Source organism: Mesoplodon densirostris, chromosome 1 (assembly GCF_025265405.1).
Source record: "Mesoplodon densirostris isolate mMesDen1 chromosome 1, mMesDen1 primary haplotype, whole genome shotgun sequence".
In the NCBI taxonomy this organism is placed as follows: Eukaryota; Metazoa; Chordata; class Mammalia; order Artiodactyla; family Ziphiidae; genus Mesoplodon; species Mesoplodon densirostris.
The window spans coordinates 125,411,541-125,425,224 of record NC_082661.1 but is presented as its reverse complement, the minus strand read 5'-3'; positions in this window follow the sequence as shown (position 1 = coordinate 125,425,224).

Below are 13,684 nucleotides of genomic sequence, written 5' to 3'. Positions count from 1 at the left end.
ATTCAGGAGAAAACGCATACGCCCTTTTTGGCCATGTGCACCATTGTCCAAGTTGTGCCCCTCTTCCTGTGCTTTACAGGCGATTCCAAGGTACCTCTTGAAATCTGTTTCCTGCTATTTTGCCTCGCTTTCAAGTCCGCCTCGTTGACTTCCCTCAACGGATTTTTGGACGATAGTGGTCCTTTATCACTCTGCCAGTTTGTGAATTGCTGTGCCACTGAGCTCCATTTCTCAACTCGTTTTTTGAGAGCTGAACACAAGTCTAAAATTTTGGATCATGTCCTAAACTGGTTCCCGGTGGGTGGCTGAGACTTTGGTTAATTCTTCTTCCTGCCGGGAAATTAGAGTGACATGTGCCCGTCCAAATGCCTAACAGCTACTCTCTCATTGGTTCTCCCTCGTCCCTTCAATCCTCTGCCAAATTGGGAACCTGTGCAAACCAGGAGGTTAAAGGGCCTGTCTCTCCATGTTGGGAGATTGATAGTAAGGCAGTTGGAAAGTCAAACAAGAGCACCAGGAGAGGGACTATTCGTTGAGTTTTAGAAACCTTTCGTATTCACAGTGTGTACATTCTCTAGGTTACCTGTACATGTTATAGCTGTAGTAATATTCCCTTGAACTTGGAGAGTTGGGACCCATGGAATGGGGGCCATGCATTATTGCTTGAAAGGGTCTGCATTTGCTCACCCAATCTCACCAATCCTCTCAGTCCCAAGTGTCCAGCCTTATGCCACATCCAGCTGTCATTGTAGATAGGGTCTTTCCAGGTTTCCTCAGACACCCTGAAGGAATTGTAAAGAATTTCCCTGTTTTTTGGTTTTGCTTTTGAAATTCCTTTTTAGAGTGGGTTTGAGCTGATTCTCGCTGCCATGTTTATGCCACTCTAGACACACTTGATTCCCTTATGGAGACATATCAATACATAGGTTTTAAGATTCTTACTAGTCAAATATATTCCTCTGCGGGAAATATGGTGTTTTGAGTCTCTTTCACTGAGGAAGGTGTAGGTCTTGTCTATTCCAAAGTTGGTTTTTGAAACGGTCCCTGTGCTTATATCAAACTCTGGTTTTATGCATCACCCCACCTCTCCATCCCCTTTATGCAGGCATAAGAGTGTTTTCTAAATGTGAGACTCTGTTCTCTTTCCTAACTCAGTTCACGTGTAGCCATGTTTACAGGATCTTCATAAGTGATATCTTATGATAAGTTTCTTTTTCTGTGAGACTTATTTCACTTAGAATCATCGTACCTGAATCCACTCACTTTGCTGCTACTGGTCTTATGACATTGATTTCATGGCTGAGGAATATTCCATCGTACGTAAGTACCACAATGTTTTGAACCATTTTTATATTTCCAGGGATATTTAAGGTGTACCCAAGTTGAGGTTCTTGTAGTCAGTGCAGCCCTAAATTTGGAGGTGGCTCTTTCTTATTGATTTTCAGTTTTCCCAAGGTATATTCCCTAGACTGGAAGTGGCCTTGGCTCTGTAGCTCTGTTGTTTACTTGTTTTAGGAAACACAATGCACTCCTCCAGTGAGGCAGTTGGCAATTTACATCCCGCCCATCAGCATAACAAGGCTCCCTGTTCTCCAGGGCCTGTCTTGCCTTTCTGGTTTTTACACATTTTGTGGATGTCCCTTTTGACCGGTGGGAAGTGATACTTCTTTGTAGTGCAGATTTGCATTGCCCGCTTGCTTGCTTGGCCAAAAAGGGCGTATGCGTTTTCTCCTGAATATATTCAGGAGAAAACGCATATGCCCTTTTTGGCCAAGTGCACCATTGTCCAAGTTGTGCCCCTCTTCCTGTGCTTTACATGCGATTCCAAGGTACCTCTTGAAATCTGTTTCCTGCTATTTTGCCTCGCTTTCAAGTCCGCCTCGTTGACTTCCCTCAACAGATTTTTGGACGATAGTTGTCCTTTATCACTCTGCCAGTTTGTGCATTGCTGTGCCCCTGAGCTCCATTTCTCAACTCGTTTTTTGTGAGCTGAACGCAAGTCCAAAATTTTGGATCATGTCCTATACTGGTTCCCGGTGGGTGGCTGAGACTTTGGTTAATTCTTCTTCCTGCCGGGAAATTAGAGTGACATGTGCCCGTCCAAATGCCTAACAGCTACTCTCTCATGGGTTCTCCCTCGTCCCTTCCATCCTCTGCCAAATTGGGAACCTGTGCAAACCAGGAGGTTAAAGGGCCTGTCTCTCCAAGTTGGGAGATTGATAGTAAGGCAGTTGGAAAGTCAAACTGGAGCACCAGGAGAGGGACTATTCGTTGAGTTTTAGAAACCTTTCGTATTCACAGTGTGTACATTCTCTAGGTTTCCTGTACATGTTATAGCTGTAGTAATATTCCCTTCAACCTGGAGAGTTGGGACCCATGGAATGGGGGCCATGCATTATTGCTTGAAAGGGTCTGCATTTGCTCACCCAATCTCACCAATCCTCTCAGTCCCAAGTGTCCAGCCTTATGCCACATCCAGCTGTCATTGTAGATAGGGTCTTTCCAGGTTTCCTCAGACACCCTGAAGGAATTGTAAAGAATTTCCCTGTTTTTTGGTTTTGCTTTTGAAATTCCTTTTTAGAGTGGGTTTGAGCTGATTCTCGCTGCCATGTTTATGCCACTCTAGACACACTTGTTTCCCTTATGGAGTCATATCAATACATAGGTTTTAAGATTCTTACTAGTCAGATATATTCCTCTGAGGGAAATATGGGGTTTTGAGTCTCTTTCACTGAGGAAGGTGTAGGTCTTGTCTATTCCAAAGTTGGTTTTTGGAACGGTCCCTGTGCTTATATCAAACTCAGGTTTTATGCATCACCCCACCTCTCCTTCCGCTTTATGCAGGCATAAGAGTGTTTTCTAAATGTGAGACTCTGTTCTCTTTCCTAACTCAGTTCACGTGTAGCCATGTTTACAGGATCTTCATAAGTGATATCTTATGATAAGTTTCTTTTTCTGTGTGACTTATTTCACTTAGAATCATCGTACCTGAATCCACTCACTTTGCTGCTACTGGTCTTATGACATTGATTTCATGGCTGAGGGATATTCCATCATACGTAATTACCACAATGTTTTGAACCATTTTTATATTTCCTGGGATATTTAAGGTGTACCCAAGATGAGGTTCTTGTAGTCAGTGCAGCCCTAAATTTGGAGGTGGCTCTTTCTTATTGATTTTCAGTTTTCCCAAGGTATATTCCCTAGACTGGAAGTGGCCTTGGCTCTGTAGCTCTGTTGTTTACTTGTTTTAGGGAACACAATGCACTCCTCCAGTGAGGCAGTTGGCAATTTACATCCCGCCCATCAGCATAACAAGGCTCCCTGTTCTCCAGGGCCTGTCTTGCCTTTCTGGTTTTTACACATTTTGTGGATGTCCCTTTTGACCGGTGGGAAGTGATACTTCTTTGTAGTGCAGATTTGCATTGCCAGCTTGCTTGCTTGGCCAAAAAGGGCGTATGCGTTTTCTCCTGAATATATTCAGGAGAAAACGCATACCCCCTTTTTGGCCAAGTGCATCATTGTCCAAGTTGTGCCCCTCTTCCTGTGCTTTACAGGCGATTCCAAGGTACCTCTTGAAATCTGTTTCCTGCTATTTTGCCTCGCTGTCAAGTCCGCCTCGTTGACTTCCCTCAACAGATTTTTGGACGATAGCTGTCCTTTATCACTCTGCCAGTTTGTGAATTGCTGTGCCCCTGTGCTCCATTTCTCAACTCGCCCTTTGTGAGCTGAACGCAAGTCCAAAATTTGGATCATGTCCTATACTGGTTCCCTGTGGGTGGCTGAGACTTTGGTTAATTCTTCTTCCTGCCGGGAAATTAGAGTGACATGTGCCCGTCCAAATGCCTAACAGCTACTCTCTCATGGGTTCTCCCTCCTCCCTTCCATCCTCTGCCAAATTGGGAACCTGTGCAAACCAGGAGGTTAAAGGGCCTGTCTCTCCAAGTTGGGAGATTGATAGTAAGGCAGTTGGAAAGTCAAACTGGAGCACCAGGAGAGGGACTATTCGTTGAATTTTAGAAACGTTTCGTATTCACAGTGTGTACATTCTCTAGGTTTCCTGTACATGTTATAGCTGTAGTAATATTCCCTTCAACCTGGAGAGTTGGGACCCATGGAATGGGGGCCATGCATTATTGCTTGAAAGGGTCTGCATTTGCTCACCCAATCTCACCAATCCTCTCAGTCCCAAGTGTCCAGCCTTATGCCACATCCAGCTGTCATTGTAGATAGGGTCTTTCCAGTTTTCCTCAGACACCCTGAAGGAATTGTAAAGAATTTCCCTGTTTTTTGGTTTTGCTTTTGAAATTCCTTTTTAGAGTGGGTTTGAGCTGATTCTCGCTGCCATGTTTATGCCACTCTAGACACACTTGATTCCCTTATGGAGTCATATCAATACATAGGTTTTAAGATTTTTACTAGTCATATATATTCCACTGCGGGAAATATGGGGTTTTGAGTCTCTTTCACTGAGGAAGGTGTAGGTCTTGTCTATTCCAAAGTTGGTTTTTCGAACGGTCCCTGTGCTTATATCAAACTCTGGTTTTATGCATCACCCCACCTCTCCATCCCCTTTATGCACGCATAAGAGTGTTTTCTAAATGTGAGACTCTGTTCTCTTTCCTAACTCAGTTCACGTGAAGCCATGTTTACAGGATCTTCATAAGTGATATCTTATCATAAGTTTCTTTTTCTGTGTGAATTATTTCACTTAGAATCATCGTACCTGAATCCACTCACTTTGCTGCTACTGGTCTTATGACATTGATTTCATGGCTGAGGAATATTCCATCGTACGTAAGTACCACAATGTTTTGAACCATTTTTATATTTCCTGGGATATTTAAGGTGTACCCAAGTTGAGGTTCTTGTAGTCAGTGCAGCCCTAAATATGGAGGTGGCTCTTTCTTCTTTATTTTCAGTTTTCCCAAGGTATATTCCCTAGACTGGTAGTGGCCTTGGCTCTGTAGCTCTGTTGTTTACTTGTTTTAGGGAACACAATGCATTCCTCCAGTGAGGCAGTTGGCAATTTACATCCCGCCCATCAGCATAACAAGGCTCCCTGTTCTCCACGGCCTGTCTTGCCTTTCTGGTTTTTACACATTTTGTGGATGTCCCTTTTGACCTGCGGGAAGTGATACTTCTTTGTACTGCAGATTTGCATTGCCCGCTTGCTTGCTTGGCCAAAAAGGGCGTATGCGTTTTCTCCTGAATATATTCAGGAGAAAACGCATACGCCCTTTTTGGCCATGTGCACCATTGTCCAAGTTGTGCCCCTCTTCCTGTGCTTTACAGGCGATTCCAAGGTACCTCTTGAAATCTGTTTCCTGCTATTTTGCCTCGCTTTCAAGTCCGCCTCGTTGACTTCCCTCAACGGATTTTTGGACGATAGTGGTCCTTTATCACTCTGCCAGTTTGTGAATTGCTGTGCCACTGAGCTCCATTTCTCAACTCGTTTTTTGAGAGCTGAACGCAAGTCCAAAATTTTGGATCATGTCCTAAACTGGTTCCCGGTGGGTGGCTGAGACTTTGGTTAATTCTTCTTCCTGCCGGGAAATTAGAGTGACATGTGCCCGTCCAAATGCCTAACAGCTACTCTCTCATTGGTTCTCCCTCGTCCCTTCAATCCTCTGCCAAATTGGGAACCTGTGCAAACCAGGAGGTTAAAGGGCCTGTCTCTCCATGTTGGGAGATTGATAGTAAGGCAGTTGGAAAGTCAAACAAGAGCACCAGGAGAGGGACTATTCGTTGAGTTTTAGAAACCTTTCGTATTCACAGTGTGTACATTCTCTAGGTTACCTGTACATGTTATAGCTGTAGTAATATTCCCTTGAACTTGGAGAGTTGGGACCCATGGAATGGGGGCCATGCATTATTGCTTGAAAGGGTCTGCATTTGCTCACCCAATCTCACCAATCCTCTCAGTCCCAAGTGTCCAGCCTTATGCCACATCCAGCTGTCATTGTAGATAGGGTCTTTCCAGGTTTCCTCAGACACCCTGAAGGAATTGTAAAGAATTTCCCTGTTTTTTGGTTTTGCTTTTGAAATTCCTTTTTAGAGTGGGTTTGAGCTGATTCTCGCTGCCATGTTTATGCCACTCTAGACACACTTGATTCCCTTATGGAGACATATCAATACATAGGTTTTAAGATTCTTACTAGTCAAATATATTCCTCTGCGGGAAATATGGTGTTTTGAGTCTCTTTCACTGAGGAAGGTGTAGGTCTTGTCTATTCCAAAGTTGGTTTTTGAAACGGTCCCTGTGCTTATATCAAACTCTGGTTTTATGCATCACCCCACCTCTCCATCCCCTTTATGCAGGCATAAGAGTGTTTTCTAAATGTGAGACTCTGTTCTCTTTCCTAACTCAGTTCACGTGTAGCCATGTTTACAGGATCTTCATAAGTGATATCTTATGATAAGTTTCTTTTTCTGTGAGACTTATTTCACTTAGAATCATCGTACCTGAATCCACTCACTTTGCTGCTACTGGTCTTATGACATTGATTTCATGGCTGAGGAATATTCCATCGTACGTAAGTACCACAATGTTTTGAACCATTTTTATATTTCCAGGGATATTTAAGGTGTACCCAAGTTGAGGTTCTTGTAGTCAGTGCAGCCCTAAATTTGGAGGTGGCTCTTTCTTATTGATTTTCAGTTTTCCCAAGGTATATTCCCTAGACTGGAAGTGGCCTTGGCTCTGTAGCTCTGTTGTTTACTTGTTTTAGGAAACACAATGCACTCCTCCAGTGAGGCAGTTGGCAATTTACATCCCGCCCATCAGCATAACAAGGCTCCCTGTTCTCCAGGGCCTGTCTTGCCTTTCTGGTTTTTACACATTTTGTGGATGTCCCTTTTGACCGGTGGGAAGTGATACTTCTTTGTAGTGCAGATTTGCATTGCCCGCTTGTTTGCTTGGCCAAAAAGGGCGTATGCGTTTTCTCCTGAATATATTCAGGAGAAAACGCATACGCCCTTTTTGGCCAAGTGCATCATTGTCCAAGTTGTGCCCCTCTTCCTGTGCTTTACAGGCGATTCCAAGGTACCTCTTGAAATCTGTTTCCTGCTATTTTGCCTCGCTGTCAAGTCCGCCTCGTTGACTTCCCTCAACAGATTTTTGGACGATAGTTGTCCTTTATCACTCTGCCTGTTTGTGAATTGCTGTGCCCCTGAGCTCCATTTCTCAACTCGTTTTTTGTGAGCTGAACGCAAGTCCAAAATTTTGGATCATGTCCTATACTGGTTCCCGGTGGGTGGCTGAGACTTTGGTTAATTCTTCTTCCTGCCGGGAAATTAGAGTGACATGTGCCCGTCCAAATGCCTAACAGCTACTCTCTCATGTGTTCTCCCTCGTCCCTTCCATCCTCTGCCAAATTGGGAACCTGTGCAAACCAGGAGGTTAAAGGGCCTGTCTCTCCAAGTTGGGAGATTGATAATAAGGCAGTTGGAAAGTCATACTGGAGCACCAGGAGAGGGACTATTCGTTGAGTTTTAGAAACCTTTCGTATTCACAGTGTGTACATTCTCTAGGTTTCCTGTACATGTTATAGCTGTAGTAACATTCCCTTCAACCTGAAGAGTTGGGACCCATGGAATGGGGACCATGCATTATTGCTTGAAAGGGTCTGCATTTGCTCACCCAATCTCACCAATCCTCTCAGTCCCAAGTGTCCAGCCTTATGCCACATCCAGCTGTCATTGTAGATAGGGTCTTTCCAGGTTTCCTCAGACACCCTGAAGGAATTGTAAAGAATTTCCCTGTTTTTTGGTTTTGCTTTTGAAATTCCTTTTTAGAGTGGGTTTGAGCTGATTCTCGCTGCCATGTTTATGTCACTCTAGACACACTTGATTCCCTTATGGAGACATATCAATACATAGGTTTTAAGATTCTTACTAGTCAGATATATTCCTCTGCGGGAAATATGGGGTTTTGAGTCTCTTTCACTGAGGAAGGTGTAGGTCTTGTCTATTCCAAAGTTGGTTTTTCGAACGGTCCCTGTGCTTATATCAAATTCTGGTTTTATGCATCACCCCACCAATCCATCCCCTTTATGCAGGCATAAGAGTGTTTTCTAAATGTGAGACTCTGTTCTCTTTCCTAACTCAGTTCACGTGTAGCCATGTTTACAGGTTCTTCATAAGTGATATCTTATGATAAGTTTCTCTTTCTGTGTGACTTATTTCACTTAGAATCATCGTACCTGAATCCACTCACTTTGCTGCTACTGGTCTTATGACATTGATTTCATGGCTGAGGGATATTCCATCGTACGTAAGTACCACAATGTTTTGAACCTTTTTCATATTTCCTGGGATATTTAAGGTGTACCCAATTTGAGGTTCTTGTAGTCAGTGCAGCCCTAAATTTGGAGGTGGGTCTTTCTTATTGATTTTCAGTTTTCCCAAGGTATATTCCCTAGACTGGAAGTGGCCTTGGCTCTGTAGCTCTGTTGTTTACTTCTTTTAGCTAACACAATGCACTCCTCCAGTGAGGCAGTTGGCAATTTACATCCCGCCCATCAGCATAAGAAGGCTCCCAGTTCTCCAGGGCCTGTCTTGCCTTTCAGGTTTTTACACATTTTGTGGATGTCCCTTTTGACCGGAGGGAAGTGATACTTCTTTGTAGTGCAGATTTGCATTGCCTGCTTGCTTGCTTGGCCAAAAAGGGCGTATGCGTTTTCTCCTGAATATATTCAGGAGAAAACGCATACGCCCTTTTTGGCCAAGTGCACCATTGTCCAAGTTGTGCCCCTCTTCCTGTGCTTTACAGGCGATTCCAAGGTACCTCTTGAAATCTGTTTCCTGCTATTTTGCCTCGCTTTCAAGTCCGCCTCGTTGACTTCCCTCAACAGATTTTTGGACGATAGTTGTCCTTTATCACTCTGCCAGTTTGTGAATTGCTGTGCCCCTGAGCTCCATTTCTCAACTCGTTTTTTGTGAGCTGAACGCCACTCCAAAATTTTGGATCATGTCCTATACTGGTTCCCGGTGGGTGGCTGAGACTTTGGTTAATTCTTCTTCCTGCCGGGAAATTGGAGTGACATGTGCCCGTCCAAATGCCTAACAGCTACTCTCTCATGGGTTCTCCCTCGTCCCTTCCATCCTCTGCCAAATTGGGAACCTGTGCAAACCAGGAGGTTAAAGGGCCTGTCTCTCCAAGTTGGGAGATTGATAGTAAGGCAGTTGGAAAGTCAAACTGGAGCACCAGGAGAGGGACTAGTCGTTGAGTTTTAGAAACCTTTCGTATTCACAGTGTGTCCATTCTCTAGGTTTCCTGTACATGTTATAGCTGTTGTAATATTCCCTTCAACCTGGAGAGTTGGGACCCATGGAATGGGGGCCATGCATTATTGCTTGAAAGGGTCTGCATTTGCTCACCCAATCTCACCAATCCTCTCAGTCCCAAGTGTCCAGCCTTATGCCACATCCAGCTGTCATTGTAGATAGGGTCTTTCCAGGTTTCCTCAGACACCCTGAAAGAAGTGTAAAGAATTTCCCTGTTTTTTGGTTTTGCTTTTGAAATTCCTTTTTAGAGTGGGTTTGAGCTGATTCTCGCTGCCATGTTTATGCCACTCTAGACACACTTGATTCCCTTATGGAGACATATCAATACATAGGCTTTTAGATTCTTACTAGTCAGATATATTCCTCTGTGGGAAATATGGGGTTTTGAGTCTCTTTCACTGAGGAAGGTGTAGGTCTTGTCTATTACAAAGTTGGTTTCGGAAACGGTCCCTGTGCTTATATCAAACTCTGGTTTTATGCATCACCCAACCTCTCCTTCCCCTATATGCAGGCATAAGAGTGTTTTCTAAATGTGAGACTCTGTTCTCTTTCCTAACTCAGTTCACGAGTAGCCATGTTTACAGGATCTTCATAAGTGATATCTTATGATAAGTTTCTTTTTCTGTGTGACTTATTTCACTTAGAATCATCGTACCTGAATCCACTCACTTTGCTGCTACTGGTCTTATGACATTGATTTCATGGCTGAGGGATATTCCATCGTACGTAAGTACCACAATGTTTTGAACCATTTTTATATTTCCTGGGATATTTAAGGTGTACCCAAGTTGAGGTTCTTGTAGTCAGTGCAGCCCTGAATTTGGAGGTGGCTCTTTCTTATTGATTTTCAGTTTTCCCAAGGTATATTCCCTAGACTGGAAGTGGCCTTGGCTCTGTAGCTCTGTTGTTTACTTGTTTTAGGGAACACAATGCACTCCTCCAGTGAGGCAGTTGGCAATTTACATCCCGCCCATCAGCATAGCAAGGCTCCCTGTTCTCCAGGGCCTGTCTTGCCTTTCTGGTTTTTACACATTTTGTGGATGTCCCTTTTGACCGGTGGGAAGTGATACTTCTTTGTAGTGCAGATTTGCATTGCCTGCTTGCTTGCTTGGCCAAAAAGGGCGTATGCGTTTTCTCCTGAATATATTCAGGAGAAAACGCATACGCCCTTTTTGGCCAAGGGCATCATTGTCCAAGTTGTGCCTCTCTTCCTGTGCTTTACAGGCGATTCCAAGGTACCTCTTGAAATCTGTTTCCTGCTATTTTGCCTCGCTTTCAAGTCCGCCTCGTTGACTTCCCTCAACAGATTTTTGGACGATAGTTGTCCTTTATCACTCTGCCAGTTTGTGAATTGCTGTGCCCCTGAGCTCCATTTCTCAACTCGTTTTTTGTGAGCTGAACTCCACTCCAAAATTTTGGATCATGTCCTATACTGGTTCCCGGTGGGTGGCTGAGACTTTGGTTAATTCTTCTTCCTGCCGGGAAATTAGAGTGACATGTGCCCGTCCAAATGCCTAACAGCTACTCTCTCATGGGTTCTCCCTCGTCCCTTCCATCCTCTGCCAAATTGGGAACCTGTGCAAACCAGGAGGTTAAAGGGCCTGTCTCTCCAAGTTGGGAGATTGATAGTAAGGCAGTTGGAAAGTCAAACTGGAGCACCAGGAGAGGGACTATTCGTTGAGTTTTAGAAACCTTTCGTATTCACAGTGTGTACATTCTCTAGGTTTCCTGTACATGTTATAGCTGTTGTAATATTCCCTTCAACCTGGAGAGTTGGGACCCATGGAATGGGGGCCATGCATTATTGCTTGAAAGGGTCTGCATTTGCTCACCCAATCTCACCAATCCTCTCAGTCCCAAGTGTCCAGCCTTATGCCACATCCAGCAGTCATTGTAGATAGGGTCTTTCCAGGTTTCCTCAGACACCCTGAAAGAAGTGTAAAGAATTTCCCTGTTTTTTGGTTTTGCTTTTGAAATTCCTTTTTATAGTGGGTTTGAGCTGATTCTCGCTGCCATGTTTATGCCACTCTAGACACACTTGATTCCCTTATGGAGACATATCAATACATAGGTTTTTAGATTCTTACTAGTCAGATATATTCCTCTGTGGGAAATATGGGGTTTTGAGTCTCTTTCACTGAGGAAGGTGTAGGTCTTGTCTATTCCAAAGTTGGTTTCGGAAACGGTCCCTGTGCTTATATCAAACTCTGGTTTTATGCATCACCCAAGCTCTCCTTCCCCTTTATGCAGGCATAAGAGTGTTTTCTAAATGTGAGACTCTGTTCTCTTTCCTAACTCAGTTCACGTGTAGCCATGTTTACAGGATCTTCATAAGTGATATCTTATGATAAGTTTCTTTTTCTGTGTGACTTATTTCACTTAGAATCATCGTACCTGAATCCACTCACTTTGCTGCTACTGGTCTTATGACATTGATTTCATGGCTGAGGGATATTCCATCGTACGTAAGAACCACAATGTTTTGAACCATTTTTATATTTCCTGGGATATTTAAGGTGTACCCAAGTTGAGGTTCTTGTAGTCAGTGCAGCCCTGAATTCGGAGGTGGGTCTTTCTTATTGATTTTCAGTTTTCCCAAGGTATATTCCCTAGACTGGAAGTGGCCTTGGCTCTGTAGCTCTGTTGTTTACTTGTTTTAGGGAACACAATGCACTCCTCCAGTGAGGCAGTTGGCAATTTACATCTCGCCCATCAGCATACCAAGGCTCCCTGTTCTCCAGGGCCTGTCTTGCCTTTCAGGTTTTTACACATTTTGTGGATGTCCCTTTTGACCGGAGGGAAGTGATACTTCTTTGTAGTGCAGATTTGCATTGCCTGCTTGCTTGCTTGGCCAAAAAGGGCGTATGCGTTTTCTCCTGAATATATTCAGGAGAAAACGCATACGCCCTTTTTGGCCAAGTGCACCATTGTCAAAGTTGTGCCCCTCTTCCTGTGCTTTACAGGCGATTCCAAGGTACCTCTTGAAATCTGTTTCCTGCTATTTTGCCTCGCTTTCAAGTCCGCCTCGTTGACTTCCCTCAACAGATTTTTGGACGATAGTTGTCCTTTATCACTCTGCCAGTTTGTGAATTGCTGTGCCCCTGAGCTCCATTTCTCAACTCGTTTTTTGTGAGCTGAACGCCACTCCAAAATTTTGGATCATGTCCTATACTGGTTCCCGGTGGGTGGCTGAGACTTTGGTTAATTCTTCTTCCTGCCGGGAAATTAGAGTGACATGTGCCCGTCCAAATGCCTAACAGCTACTCTCTCATGGGTTCTCCCTCGTCCCTTCCATCCTCTGCCAAATTGGGAACCTGTGCAAACCAGGAGGTTAAAGGGCCTGTCTCTCCAAGTTGGGAGATTGATAGTAAGGCAGTTGGAAAGTCAAACTGGAGCACCAGGAGAGGGACTAGTCGTTGAGTTTTAGAAACCTTTCGTATTCACAGTGTGTCCATTCTCTAGGTTTCCTGTACATGTTATAGCTGTTGTAATATTCCCTTCAACCTGGAGAGTTGGGACCCATGGAATGGGGGCCATGCATTATTGCTTGAAAGGGTCTGCATTTGCTCACCCAATCTCACCAATCCTCTCAGTCCCAAGTGTCCAGCCTTATGCCACATCCAGCTGTCATTGTAGATAGGGTCTTTCCAGGTTTCCTCAGACACCCTGAAAGAAGTGTAAAGAATTTCCCTGTTTTTTGGTTTTGCTTTTGAAATTCCTTTTTAGAGTGGGTTTGAGCTGATTCTCGCTGCCATGTTTATGCCACTCTAGACACACTTGATTCCCTTATGGAGACATATCAATACATAGGCTTTTAGATTCTTACTAGTCAGATATATTCCTCTGTGGGAAATATGGGGTTTTGAGTCTCTTTCACTGAGGAAGGTGTAGGTCTTGTCTATTCCAAAGTTGGTTTCGGAAACGGTCCCTGTGCTTATATCAAACTCTGGTTTTATGCATCACCCAACCTCTCCTTCCCCTTTATGCAGGCATAAGAGTGTTTTCTAAATGTGAGACTCTGTTCTCTTTCCTAACTCAGTTCACGTGTAGCCATGTTTACAGGATCTTCATAAGTGATATCTTATGATAAGTTTCTTTTTCTGTGTGACTTATTTCACTTAGAATCATCGTACCTGAATCCACTCACTTTGCTGCTACTGGTCTTATGACATTGATTTCATGGCTGAGGGATATTCCATCGTACGTAAGTACCACAATGTTTTGAACCATTTTTATATTTCCTGGGATATTTAAGGTGTACCCAAGTTGAGGTTCTTGTAGTCAGTGCAGCCCTGAATTCGGAGGTGGGTCTTTCTTATTGATTTTCAGTTTTCCCAAGGTATATTCCCTAGACTGGAAGTGGCCTTGGCTCTGTAGCTCTGTTGTTTACTTGTTT